The 13,834-nt window shown below is 44.7% G+C and overlaps 1 protein-coding gene across 1 annotated transcript in view; it reads right to left on the reverse strand.

Moving 5' to 3' along the window:
- The window catches only part of LOC124779545 (Down syndrome cell adhesion molecule-like protein Dscam2), a 291,097-nt gene that overhangs the window by 225,549 nt on the left and 51,714 nt on the right, over positions 1-13,834 (reverse strand). The gene's annotated exons all lie outside the window — the stretch shown is intronic.

The raw sequence follows: 13,834 nt of genomic DNA on the forward strand, positions 1-13,834 counted from the left end.
CCAGGTGTACAATACTGCCCGCTGGCGAACCCAACTCTCACAACGAACCCCTTGTGTGCGACGTCGCAAAAGGCCAAAGATGTTTACGGCATTCCACACCCAATACTTTGACTACCATGCAACCACAATGGTTCAAATGGCTCTGAGAACTATGGGACTTAACATCTACGGTCATCAGTCCCCTAGAAGTTAGAACTCCTTAAACCTAACCAACCTAAGGACAGCACACAACACCCAGTCATCACGAGGCAGAGAAAATCCCTGACCCCGCCGGGAATCGAACCCGGGAACCCGGGCGTGGGGAGCGAGAACGCTACCACACGACCACGAGCTGCTGCAACCACAATGTTGGTTGCTAAAGGCAATGGTTACAGGGGGCGGTATTAGAGGTATCCAATGGTGAGCACAGCGTTAGCATAGTTGAACTGCTGAATCGACGAGTAACTGACAACTGTGCTACATCACTGGTGGTTCTGAAACGAAGCAGAGCAATGGCAACGATAAACTAAGCAAACATTGCATTATATCTGCAGCAACAGGTGTCGAAGTTGACATTTCGTGAGAAAGGAACCCAAAGAAATTTCGCAGAGTGGCAGATGAAATACACTACTGGCCATTAAAATTGCTACACCAAGAAGAAATGCAGATGATAAACGGGTACTCATTGGACAATTATAATATACTAGAACTGACATGTGATTACATTTTCTCGCAATTTGGGTGCATAGATCCTGAGAAATCAGTACCCAGAACAACCACCTCTGACCATAATAACGGCCTTGATACGCCTCGGCATTGAGTCAAACAGAGCTTGGATGGCGTGTACAGGTACAGCTGCCCATGCAGCTTCAACACGATACCACAGTTCAAGAGCAGTGACTGGCGTATTGTGACGAGACAGTTGCTCGGCCAGGATTGACCAAACTTTTTCAATTGGTGAGAGATCTGCAGAATGTGCTGGCCAGGGCAGCAGAAGAACATTTTCTGTATCCAGAAAGGCCCGTACATGACCTACAACATGCGGTCGTGCATTATCCTGCTGAAATGTAGGGTTTCGCAGGGATCGAATGAAGGGTAGAGCCAGTGGTCGTAACACATCTGAAATGTAACGTCCACTGTTCAAAGTGCCGTCAATGCGAACAAGAGGTGACCGAGACGTGTAACCAGTGGCACCCGATACCATCACGCCGGGTGATACGCCAGTGTGGCGATGACGAATACACGCTTCCAATGTGCGTTCGCCGCGATGTCGCCAAACATGCGACCATCATGATGATGTAAACAGAACCTGGATTCATCCGAAAAAATGACGTTTTGTCATTCGTGCACCCAGGTTCGTCGTTGAGTACACCATCGCAGGCGCTCCTGTCTGTAATGCAGCGTCAAGGGTAACCGCAGCCATGGTCTCCGAGCTGATAGTCCATGCTGCTGCAAACGTCGTCGAGCTGTTCGTGCAGATGGTTCTCGTCTTGCAAACGTCCCCATCTGTTGACTCAGGGATTGAGACGTGGCTGCACGATGCGTTACAGCCATACGGATAAGATGCCTGTCATCTCGACTGCTAGTGATAGGAGGCCGTTGGGATCCAGCACGGCGTTCCGTATTACCCTCCTGAACTCACCATATTGCGCTAACAATCATTGGATCTCGACGAACGCGAGCAGCAGTGTCGCGCTATGGTAAACCGCAATCGCGATAGGCTACAATCCAACCTTTATCAAAGTCGGAAACGTGATGGTACGCATTTCTCTTCCTTACACGAGGCATCACGACAACGTTTCACCAGGCAACACCGGTCAACTACTGTTCGTGTATGAGAAATCGGTTGGAAACTGTTCTCATGTCAGCACGTTGTAGGTGTCGCCACCGGCGCGAACGTTGTGTGAGTGCTCTGAAAAGCTAATCATTTGGATATCAGAGCATCTTCTTCCCGTCGGTTAAATATCACGTCGGTAGCACGTCAACTTCGTGGAGTAGCAATTTTAATGGACAGTAGTGTATTAGCGTTTCTGTAAAATGAGTTACTGGAATGTGTGGTGCTCGACTGTGCGGACAATGTACATGAGGAGTACAATGATGACGATACGTGCGTGATAAGTGAATGTGATACTGCAAGAGGTCTCGTACCACATAGTTCACCATCCCTTTTGGACAGGGAACCACAAATCACAGTCATTTACAGGGAGCGGGCACTAAATATTACTACTTACACGGAAGTTCATCAGCAGCATAGTATAAAAAAAATTATGAACAGAGTTCGGATAAATCTGCAGCACTGATACCTTGTAGTACATAAGAAAAACTACTGATATTCGAGGGGGAACGAGGCGCAATTGTTACAAAAACTGGTGTTTGCGCGTTTCAAGGATGTTCGCTACAATTGACATGGTATGCATGACAGTAACCTGCTACGTTATGCACATCAGATTGCGCGCAACTTAGATTACAGTTATATCAAGGGAAACAGTGGATGTTTGCATAACTTCAAACAGTCCTACAGAATTGGAAGGTGTAAGATAACGAAATTTCAAACACAGCTTCAACTTGACGATGCACAGAAAACTGATGATTGGGCCCAAAAATCTGTAGATGAGATAAACAAACTTATCCCATCGTTCAGTAATGAATTTCTTTTTAACTCCGACCAATCGGGATTTCAAGAGGAAGTTCATACGAAAGGAGCCTTGGAAATTAAAGCTACCTAGATAGTTGTATCAAGATCAATTAACATCAATGCCAAGACTCATTCGTGTACAATTATGTCGACAGTGAAGGTGCATTATAAATTGGGTGAAAGTTATTTATTGTATTGCGAGATGTCGGAGGTAGTCAGCCACATACGAAATTATTTGTTAATCTGGCACTCAGCCATTATTGATACCAATGTCATTGTAATTGCCATGGTCTGTTATTGGTTATGGGCTATGATGATTCTGAAGATTTTAAATAGACTTAATCTACGAAATTCCTTCTCACAAGTTATTTAGTAATTAACAGGACGAAGCGAACTCCTTTTTATTAAATTCATTCTTAGTCACACTGATGGTGCGAATTGCTGTAAACCACATGGAAAAAGGCAGCCCTCTGAAGAGGTGAGTCCAAAACTTAGGGCCAAAACAGCTGATACACCATAAATGTCATGTACTCTAATCCAGTAAATTCCGTTGCGCAAGTCAGACTCTGTATCACTTGTAAATTCTTATTCAAAAACGTAGTCAGATAGCTTAGGTATTCATTGTTACAGGTTCATTAGTTTCTGTAGTTTTTCCTATTCAAATACGCAGTCTGATAGCTTATCCAAATGTTAGTTTTAAGTTTTTCGTGTAACGATCTGTTGAGGGTTACTGGACAGTGAAACTGAGACTCATACAACACGCACACAGTGTTATGTTGACCAGATTCCGTTTACCCAGATTCCGTTTGTAACCTCCCCCTCACTTATCGACCGTAATGACAGTGAAAAATTAAACCGCGTGTACCTAATGGAAATTTGGGAAAGCAATCGTCACCGAAGTTAATCCGTCGGTAAAGAAGGAGGAAAGAGTTACATCTAAATGAAAGGAAAAATGCAAATGAAACTGGTGGAAATTAATTTTGAAAAGGGGTAAAGTTAATAAAGAAAGTAAATGTGCGGCCGTTACGTTAACAATTAACTAGCGGTAATTAGATATTTGAGATTTGGGGAAATTACGGTCGCCAGTCCTGAGGACAATTACTATAGTAACTGAAAAAGAAAGGTTATTACACATATAATTAGCACTAGAAGCGTGGCAACTGAAGGTTGACACGTGTAGTGTGAAAACTGAAAGTTTGTCAGAAGTAATAAATTTCGCTGCACTCTGACTTAATTTAGCAAAAGAATTAATAAAATCGGAAAATCGAAAGTTAATTTAGTGACTGAAGTTAATAGTGAGCTTTCTTTCTGAAGCACATCGAAATTCAGTAAAATACGGTTAGTCTTGGACTACCTCAGCAATCATTTCAAAAGCTACTTGAATCTACGCAATTTAGAAATAAGAGATTTAAGTTTGAACTTGAATTAAATGATTCTGAACAATTAACAATAGTAAAATTTAGTACGTACCAAGCTGAGCTGCAGTCACAGGTAACTAAAATACGGTAACAAAACTCGCACTCTTAATTTGTGCTCGTGTAATCTAAATATTGTAGCCAGCTATGAATACTTTAACTGAACTTTGAAATTAAAGCAGTGAAATTGAATTATATTATTTTAATGCTGGCGTTTGAATTTCAACGACACTCAGATTCATTTCGGAAAAGGAAGGGACCCTGCATGGCAATGCAATTGGGACAATGAGCAACAAAGGTCCATGCTACGTTGCTGTAATTTTGTGATTCGAACAGTTTGAAAAGCTGAGGTCTGCCATACAGTTCTGAAGCATTACGTGCTTTTAGTCTTCCTTGTTGGTTGATTGAAGGTTTGAAGTCGCCGATCGAGGAGGTGGCGACAGTCCCTCATTGTCGGCCGTCGCTGTTGCAGAAGCTGGATGCTGGCGCGCCTTCTTCTCGACACGGTAACCAGGCGAAACGGGCTCTTGATGTGTGCCAGCTAATGCTTCCCGTCCGCGACACCGTGCTAGAAACTGCCAGTCGATCGCAATTACATGCTGCCAAACCCCGAAAGCCCGGCAACTTGCGGGAGCGTCACACAAAACACCTGCTCAATCGCACTACTCCAACCAGACTCTCTCTGTCTGCCCGCGCTCCACGCGGCAGAGTTAACACTCCCAAAGATCCTACACACTTTGATTCTTCACACGACCTATCGATGTATACGTTCGATAGCATAGTTTTCCCTAGGCAAGACCCAGCGTAAAATACAAATAATATTTACAAAACAAACCAATTTTACATCGACATAAATGCATAAATATATATATATATATATATATATATATATATATATATATACAAATATTAAAACAATTACAATATATAAAGACACAGAAATGTTATATCTTCAGGTAACAAAATAAGGAAAAAATTATGGTACAATAGATGGAAATAGGAGGATATGCATTTCCGGCGTTACACGTTTACTGATAACTCGGGTTGCTTATCGAGCCCTATTTTCACAGACGAGCACAGGCAATATTGTTTGTAGCTACGTTACATATTTGTTGAAGTTACGTTACATATTGGTTGCATACGTGTTACAAGCACCGGCTCTAATGACCTCCGTGCCGATGGGACGTTAAACCCAATCTTTCTTCCTTCCTTATCTGGAGTTCACTGCTGTAGTAATGCAGGTTCGCTATAGTCACACTTTCGCTTCTTGAGCCAGTGTAGATGGAAAACTATTTACCGCATGGGTACACAAATTTATAGGAATGATGTTCAGACTGTGCGCTGCAGTGTACGCGTTTTTAGTGGTGTCAGTGTCATAACTTCCGGTCAGGCGCCGGTACTGTTGCGGGGACGTAGTGTTGAAACACAGGCAGCAGTCTGCACTGCAGTTGCAGACCGTCAACACAGGTCTGAACGAGGCGAGCACCGCTTCATTCGTAAAGCTGTTTTATCAAAACGACAACAATGTTGCTACCGCACTTATCGCGTATCGGCGCATTTCAAGGAACACGGCGTAATCGACCTTCCACGCCGGTGATGAAGAGCATGATTCCAAAGTTCGAATTAACTGGCAACATGGGAATTGCTCCTGGGAGAGGCCGACGGTCAATTGCGACACAAATTCTTGAAGAAGTTATTGCTTCTATGGCTGAGAATGCTGGACACAACTTTCAATACTTAAGCAATGAACGAGCTGTGTCACTACAGCTGGACACTCCGTGATCCACCTTTCGAAAAGTGTTGCGAACCATTATTGTGAAACGGTGTGTCTAGTGCGGTTCGAGTCTGTCGTGGATGCAGACGGTCGTCACACTGAACAACGTTTGTAAGCTGGAACATAAACACAGTACGCAATTAACAAATGGTACTCCCTCATATGGAAATAAAAATGTGTTCCTTTCAAAGGTTTGTTAGTTATTCTCTTCCACATGTCCTTACAAATGTTTGCACAAAGTTTTCATTGGAGCGCTCTCAAGTACTGAAAGTTTAATTATAACCACCCTGTAGGTAAACTAAGCGTATCACCGAACATGAAGAAAACCAGAGACTTTGAACGGTACAGACAGTCCATACTGCCACATTTGGAACCCTGCTCCGACCTGTTGAAAGTCGACGCTTCTACTAAGTTCACAATCTGTCAATAAATAAGCTGGGCTTATCTTGAAATAGAGGGAAATAGAGTTCAGGCAGAAGAAATAAAAACTTTGAGATTTGCCGATGACCTTGTAATTCTGTCAGGCAGAGCAAAGGACTTGAAAGAACAGTTCAGTGGGATGGATGGTACGTTGCAACAGGTTGAGAGCTGAGCATCACTAAAAGTAAAACAAGGGTAATGGAAAAAAAGTCGAATTAAATCATGTGATGCTTAAGAAATTAAACCCACGCCCGGTCCTCACAGCTTTACTTCTGCCAGTACCTCGTCTCCTACTTTCCAAACTTTACAGAAGCTCTTCTGCGAACCTTGCAGAACTAGGACTCCTGAAAGAAAGGATATTGCGGAGACATGGCTTAGCCACAGCCTGGGGGATGTTTCCAGAATGAGATTTTCACTCTGCAGCGGAGTGTGCGCTGATATGAAACTCCGCTGCAGAGTGAAAATCTCATTCTGGAAACATCCCCCAGGCTGTGGCTAAGCCATGTCTCGGCAATATCCTTTCTTTCAGGAGTGCTAGTTCTGCAAGGTTCGCAGAACAGCTTCTGTAACGTTTGGAAGGTAGGAGACGAGGTACTGGCAGAAGTACAGCTGTGAGTACCGGGCGTGAGTCGTGCTTCGGTAGCTCAGTTGGTAGAGCACGTGCCCGCGAAAGGCAAAGGTCCCGAGTTCGAGTCTCGGTCGGGCACACAGTTTTAATCTGCCAGGAAGTTTCATATCATCGCACACTCCGCTGCAGAGTGAAAATCTCATTCTGGAAACATCCCCCAGGCTGTGGCTAAGCCATGTCTCCGCAATATTCTTTCTTTCATGAGTGCTAGTTCTGCAAGGTTCGCAGAACAGCTTCTGCAAAGTCTGGAAGGTAGGAGACGAGGTACTGGCAGAAGTACAGCTGTGAGTACCGGGCGTGAGTCGTGCTTCGGTAGCTCAGTGGTAGAGCACTTGCCCGCGAAAGGCAAAGGTCCCGAGTTCGAGTCTCGGTCGGGCACACAGTTTTAATCTGCCAGGAAGTTTCATATAAGTGCACACTCCGCTGCAGAGTGAAAATCTCATTCTGGAAACATCCCCCAGGCTGTGGCTAAGCCATGTCTCCGCAATATCCTTTCTTTCAGGAGTGCTAGTTCTGCAAGGTTCGCAGAAGAGCTTCTGTAACGTTTGGAAGGTAGGAGACGAGGTACTGGCAGAAGTAAAGCTGTGAGTACCGGGCGTGAGTCGTGCTTCGGTAGCTCAGTTGGTAGAGCACTTGCCCGCGAAAGGCAAAGGTCCCAAGTTCGAGTCTCGGTCGGACACACAGTTTTAATCTGCCAGGAAGTTTCATATCAGCACACACTCCGCTGCAGAGTGAAAATCTCATTTTTAAGAAATTAGATTAGGAGAAGAGACACTGAAAGGAATAGATGACTTTTACTACTTAGACGTTGTCTAAGTCTAGAGAACATAAAATGCAGAGTCGATAAAGCACGAAAATCATTTCTGAAAGACGCTTTTTCCGAAGATATATGCACTGAGTGTAGTCTTGTACAGAAGGGAAACGTGGACGGTAAGCAGTTAAGATAAGAAAAACTGTTCAAATGTGTGTGAAATCTTATCGGACTTAACTGGACACACTACTTAATCTAAATTATCCTACGGACAAACACACACACCCATGCCCAAGGGAGGACTCGACCCTCCGGCGGGACCAGCCGCACAGTTAAGATAAGAACAAAATACAAGATTTTGAAATGTGATGCTACAGAAGAGTGCCAAGAATTAGATGGGTTGATCTAGTAACTAATGAGGAGGTACCGATTCGAACTGCGTGGAAAGAAATTTATGGTACAATTTTACTGTTATAAGTGATCGGGTAATAGGGTATATCCTGAGACACGAAGGAATTATAAATTTGGTAGCGGAAGGAAGTGAGACGGTAAAAATTGTGGAGGGAAAGTAAGAGATGAATAGAGTAAGCAGGTTCAAACGAGTATTGCTTGCAGTAGTTGTTTGGAGATGAAGAAGCTTATACAGAATAGGCTAGCGTGGAGAGCTGCATCAAACCCATCTTCTGACAGACTACCGTAACAGAAAAACATCAGAAACGTGCACAAGAGACACAGATTCCACACTGTGAGACCACTTCATGTTGTCCATTGGGTGACGTTACACCCAGAAAATGAATGTTGCTGCTTCTCCACAGCGGCAGATAAACTTGTTGTGACAAGGAAATACTCCCACTATTGCAACCAGTCTTCATTATTCGCTGGGGGATCGAACACCAAGTAGCTGAATACTATTGTCTCTCCAGAAATACACACAGAAAAGACACCTGAGTAATCAGGAGACAACCAACAATGACATTCATTCCACAATATATAGTCACTTCACATCGCCCTCAAAGGCATGCAACACTGAGTAGCTGAACATTGCCACGTCGAAGTGTACCATCAAACATACACCAACGCAGAGCTCTGAACTGTGCAGCCAGTGTATATAGCCCAGAAGGGAATGCAGCTGTCAGCTGTAAAACATTGCCGCACCATCAGTGTTCACCATCTGCCGCGACAGATAAACTAACTGTGCCACCACTCAGAAAAGCAGAGACTCCGAATTGTACTGTCAGCTCTGAGCAGTTGTTACGCCTTCAGAGTTCACCACAAGTTGTGGCACAATTCAGTGTGTATCATCAGCCACAGAACGAAGCGGAGACCACAATGTGCAGCCCGATTTTCTCTTGCCGGGTACTGGGTGTTTGTGTTGTCCTCATCATTTCATCATCATTGGTGACGGTAGCTCGATTGGGCTGTGTAAAAAATTGGACAGTGAAAAAAATTGGGGCTTTGTATGGGCGCTGGTGACCGCGCAGTTCAGCGTCCCACAAACCAAACATCACCATTACAATGTGCAGCCATTTCATACTCACCAGGGAGAGTTAAGTGCTTTGATCTATAAAAGGCTATGTTATAGAGTTAGTGTTTTGGACTTATAAATCCCAATCGTTCGTAGTCACGTTGTAACGTTTTTACCTCGCTGTAGTTCCTGACTGGAGTGGTACTATGTTACCAGGACTGTCGTTGTGCCTTGTACTAGAAAACAGTCAGTCATAGAACTAATTTTCACATCGGATATGATGTGTGGACGGAAGAGTGACCGCTAAATATAGGGAAAATTTCGAGTGTATGTGTCTCACACAACTTTAATCTGTAAGGAAGCTTTTCCTTTGAAGCACACATAGCTATGGAGTGTAAAATTTCGTTCTGAATGTAGAAACAGGATTTATTTCCCTTGCGAAACCGGGTTTTATCCTCATCTGTCTTCCAACTTTGCGCAAGCAAGTACTAAACGATTCGATGATCAGAAGCCTTATTTTAAAGACATACACGATAACAGAAGGGGACGTGGACAGTCAATTTCATGGGTGAGTCTCTTGAATGTCAGTCTATGAAAAGATAAACTCAGATGTCATAACTGCCCTGTGCACACCGAACTTTCGGTAAATTAAAATAAAAAGTATGATGGCACTCTATTAGAAACAAGTTATATTCATAGTCCATTTAGTTACGCGGCTATTTTGCTTCTATTGGCTCAACTAAATGAAGTTCCTGTTTGACCGGAAGCATAACGAAGTGTCAGACTGAAAAGAAGGCTAATTACTGCATCATAAACTTTTTGTGCAAAAAAAAAGTAACTCGTATTTGAATACATAATTACTATGTCGCTTGAGAGGGCGGGTCGCTTACCGCACGGTTAGAGCGACGCTTATGGCTAGGTTAGCAACAACGACACACACTTTTTATAGAATAAAATGTTGTTATACTTTTCCGTCTAGTGAACTCGACATCAATGGGACGTTAAACCCTAGTCACCCTTTTTTGGTTATTATACTTTTCTTGTTCCTCTCGATGAAATAAAACTGAAAACTAAAGAGCACGATGCTACGGCCACTTTTAGATAGAAAAGAATACTTTTTTGCAACAAACTGCCGCGTTTATTGTACCCTGCATGCGTTTTATTATTATGTTTTTGTGCATTTGGAAAGCTGAGGTGCCAGAGATCCCCTAATATGAGCAACTAAAACTGCTTTACATACAGACTGACGTGAGTTCCTGATCTATGCTCCATGCTCGCTGTGATCAGTAATTTGAAGCAAAGTCGTACATAGGTAGAACTGGGTGTCACGAGTGCATGGGGTGCTTTCCAGCTTTGCGATTAACTTTTACATAAGGCAGCCACAAAAATTGAATGTTCTGTTTTTGATCAGCGGCATCTCCCTGCAGCCCTACACACTTACCACCACGTCGACGCTGAGAAAGTTTCTTGGGATTCTGTTCTCACCACTGAAAAAAATGCTGATGCAATGGTGACACGCCTGTAGAATGTGTGAGCACAGAGTGCGTTTTTCGCAACTGGGAAAAAACCAAAATCGCTAGGAGCCATAAATAAGGTATATCGGAAACCACTTCCGTGTTGGCTCTGAGCACTATGGGACTTAACAGTCCCCTAGAACTACTTAAACCTAACTAACCTAAGGACATCACACACATCCATGCCCGAGAGAGGATTCGAACCTGCGACCGTAGCAGTCGCACGGTTCCAGACTGAAGCGCCTAGAACCGCTCGGCCACTTCGGCCATAAATAAGGTATATCGGAAACCACTTCCGTGTTGGCTCTGAGCACTATGGGACTTAACAGTCCCCTAGAACTACTTAAACCTAACTAACCTAAGGACATCACACACATCCATGCCCGAGAGAGGATTCGAACCTGCGACCGTAGCAGTCGCACGGTTCCAGACTGAAGCGCCTAGAACCGCTCGGCCACTTCGGCCGGCTCTTCCGTGTTGTTGTCCTAGTCTGATGCGCAGTTTTTGTCTGCCAAGAAGGTTCAACTCGAAGTCCCTACGCTGCAGGGTGAAAAATCTTTATGGAATCCGTTCCCTAGACTGTGCCCAAGCCATTTCTCCTTTATTTCTTTCCACCAATTCAAATACCAGAAGGTATGCAGGAGAAATTCTGTGAAGCTGGGAATTAAGAGATACGGAAGTAAAGTTGTGAGGTCGACTCATGAGTGACTGGTCGCAATCGATAGAGCGTTTGCTCGTTAAGAACAAAGGTTCAGGATTCAAGTCGTGGTACGGCACACAGCTTTCAACTCCCAGGAAGTTTTCCTCGAGGTTAATGTCAAGACGAAACTTTCTGTGTCACTTTTGCCCAATGCGCTGGTGCTTTGACTTAGTGAAAGAGCACATTTCAGCCTTTTCCGACTGTTTTTGTCGCACTGTTGTAAAAAACTTGTACTTTAAAACATCTTTGTAGCTCGCATCTGATACCGTAGTGCCATTTCGACTACAATTAATTAGGAATACGGCATCGACGTCTCAAAACATAAAAATGGTTCAAATGGCTCTGAGCACTATGGGACTTAACATCTATGGCCATCAGTCCCCTAGAACTTAGAACTACTTAAACCTAACTAACCTAAGGACATCACACAACACCCAGCCATCACGAGGCAGAGAAAATCCCTGACCCCGCCGGGAATCGAACCCGGGAACCCGGGCGCGGGAAGCGAGAACGCTACCACACGACCACGAGCTGCGGGCTCTCAAAACATAGTGACCATGAATTTTACAGCACTGCCTCTTATTCGAAATATGTTGAGGGCGGTAAGTTCGTGAACTTCCAATGAGATAACTGGAGCTTCCTTTAAAGACTGAGAAAAAAAAGAAAAAAATAGATTCCCTGTCATATTTACTGTAATAACTGTTGATAAGAATGCCCCCTTAATGCTCCCGTCACGTGACAGCGTCGCCTAGCGTAATGCCGCGTCCGCACCCTTAAGGTCGCCCGCCAGCATCCGTGGCGATCACCTGCAGAACACTTTCCACACCGTTACGTCAACATGCAGGGTAGTGTGGAGGAAATATCTTCCACATTCAATCGTCGATGTTGCAAAGCAAATCGTGTGATCATGTTTTGGCAATGCCTACAAGGGGGTGGGATTAGAGGTATCCAATGGTGAGCACAGGATGAGTGTAGTTTAACCGCTTAGTCGACGAGTAACCCACAACTGTGCCAGTGGTTCTGAAACAAAACAGAGCAATGGCAACGATAACCAAAGCAGACATTGCATTATATCTACAGCAACAAGTGCCGAAGTTGACATTTCGTCAGAAAGGAACCCAAGGAATTTCGCAGAGTGGCAGATGAAATATTAGCGTTTCTGCAAAATGAGTCAGTGGAATGTGTGGTACTCGACTGTGCGGACAATGTTCATGGGGAGTACAATGAGGACGATACGTGCGTAATAAGTGAAAGTGATATTGCAACAGGTCTCGAACCACGTAGTTCACCATCCCTTTTGGACAGGGAGTCACAAATCACGTCTGCAGTGAAACGTAGAACATGACAATCATTGTAGAGGGAGCGGGCACTAAACATAATTACTTACACGGAAGCTCATCAACAGCATAGTATAAAAAAATTGTGAACAGATTTCGAATAAGTCTGCAGCACTAATACCTTGTAATGCGTAAGAAAAACTACCGAAATTCAGTGGGTGGTACGAGGCAACGATTGTTTTGGTTCATCGTCACACGACTGTGTGACCTCTTTTGAACTGTCTCACTCACGAATCTCAGTAAGTGTCACACCGCGTAAGTTTACAAAACGAACGACTACTCGCCGTTCTTGTTACGAAAACGACTATCAAAATAATTCTCTCTCTCTCTCCGCAGTCATTGTGTGCTGCACAACACTACCATCTGTGTCACACACACACAAGTACTGCCTGTGTGTTTTAAGCAAAATTGCATATTTTTAGATACTTCTAGTTCTGAGAAAGAGAATCAGAAACCTTAGGAACTGGACGCACATTGTGTCCGTGATGGTTGGAATGAGGCAGATCAGCAATCATTTCATTAACATGCTGTAGGGACAGTAAGAAGAGTAAATGACTTAGTACCGATGCATGTGGAACACAAAATATCTACTGTGTCCAGACTAAGCGCCTGCAACTCTCGCTTCCCGTGAAGCAGACCGGTAAAGCGGGTCCCGGACCGAGTAGGGGTCAGCCTGGCCAGTCGTCCCGGAAACATAGACACTTCCCAGAGACCACCAGGAGGTGTTCAGGGCGCCGCAAGAGGTCGCTACAGCCGCGGACCTCTTTCCTTCCGCTTGACACGTGACTGCAAATAGAGGCAGCCATATCCATGCGCCGAACAGTATTTAGGCTGGCGCAGGAGCCTGAAGAGGTCTCCCCCATCTGCTCCTCTTCCTCGAACATATCCGCATCCTCTACACCTCCCGCCGCCTTGAACCCCCTCACCCCCTGGTTGCTCCTCTCCTCTCCGATCCCCACCCCGCTGCCACGTCTTCACTGTTGTATCCCCCCTACCCTCCATCTCTAAACCCTACATCTCCTTTCCCAAGGTGGCTTCCATCAACTCCCCCTCCCGGCTGGTGCTCTCTCTCCCTCCATTTATCCCTCCTATCAACTCTGATCCTCACCCCCCTCCGTTCCTCCGTCCTTTCCCTGGGCTCCCTCTTCCTGCCCCCTTCCATCCTGTGTTTTCTCCCCGCCTACCCTCTCCCTTTATCATCCCCCCCCTCCCCCAA

The sequence above is a fragment of the Schistocerca piceifrons genome, chromosome 1 (assembly GCF_021461385.2).
Source record: "Schistocerca piceifrons isolate TAMUIC-IGC-003096 chromosome 1, iqSchPice1.1, whole genome shotgun sequence".
Classification (NCBI taxonomy): Eukaryota; Metazoa; Arthropoda; class Insecta; order Orthoptera; family Acrididae; genus Schistocerca; species Schistocerca piceifrons.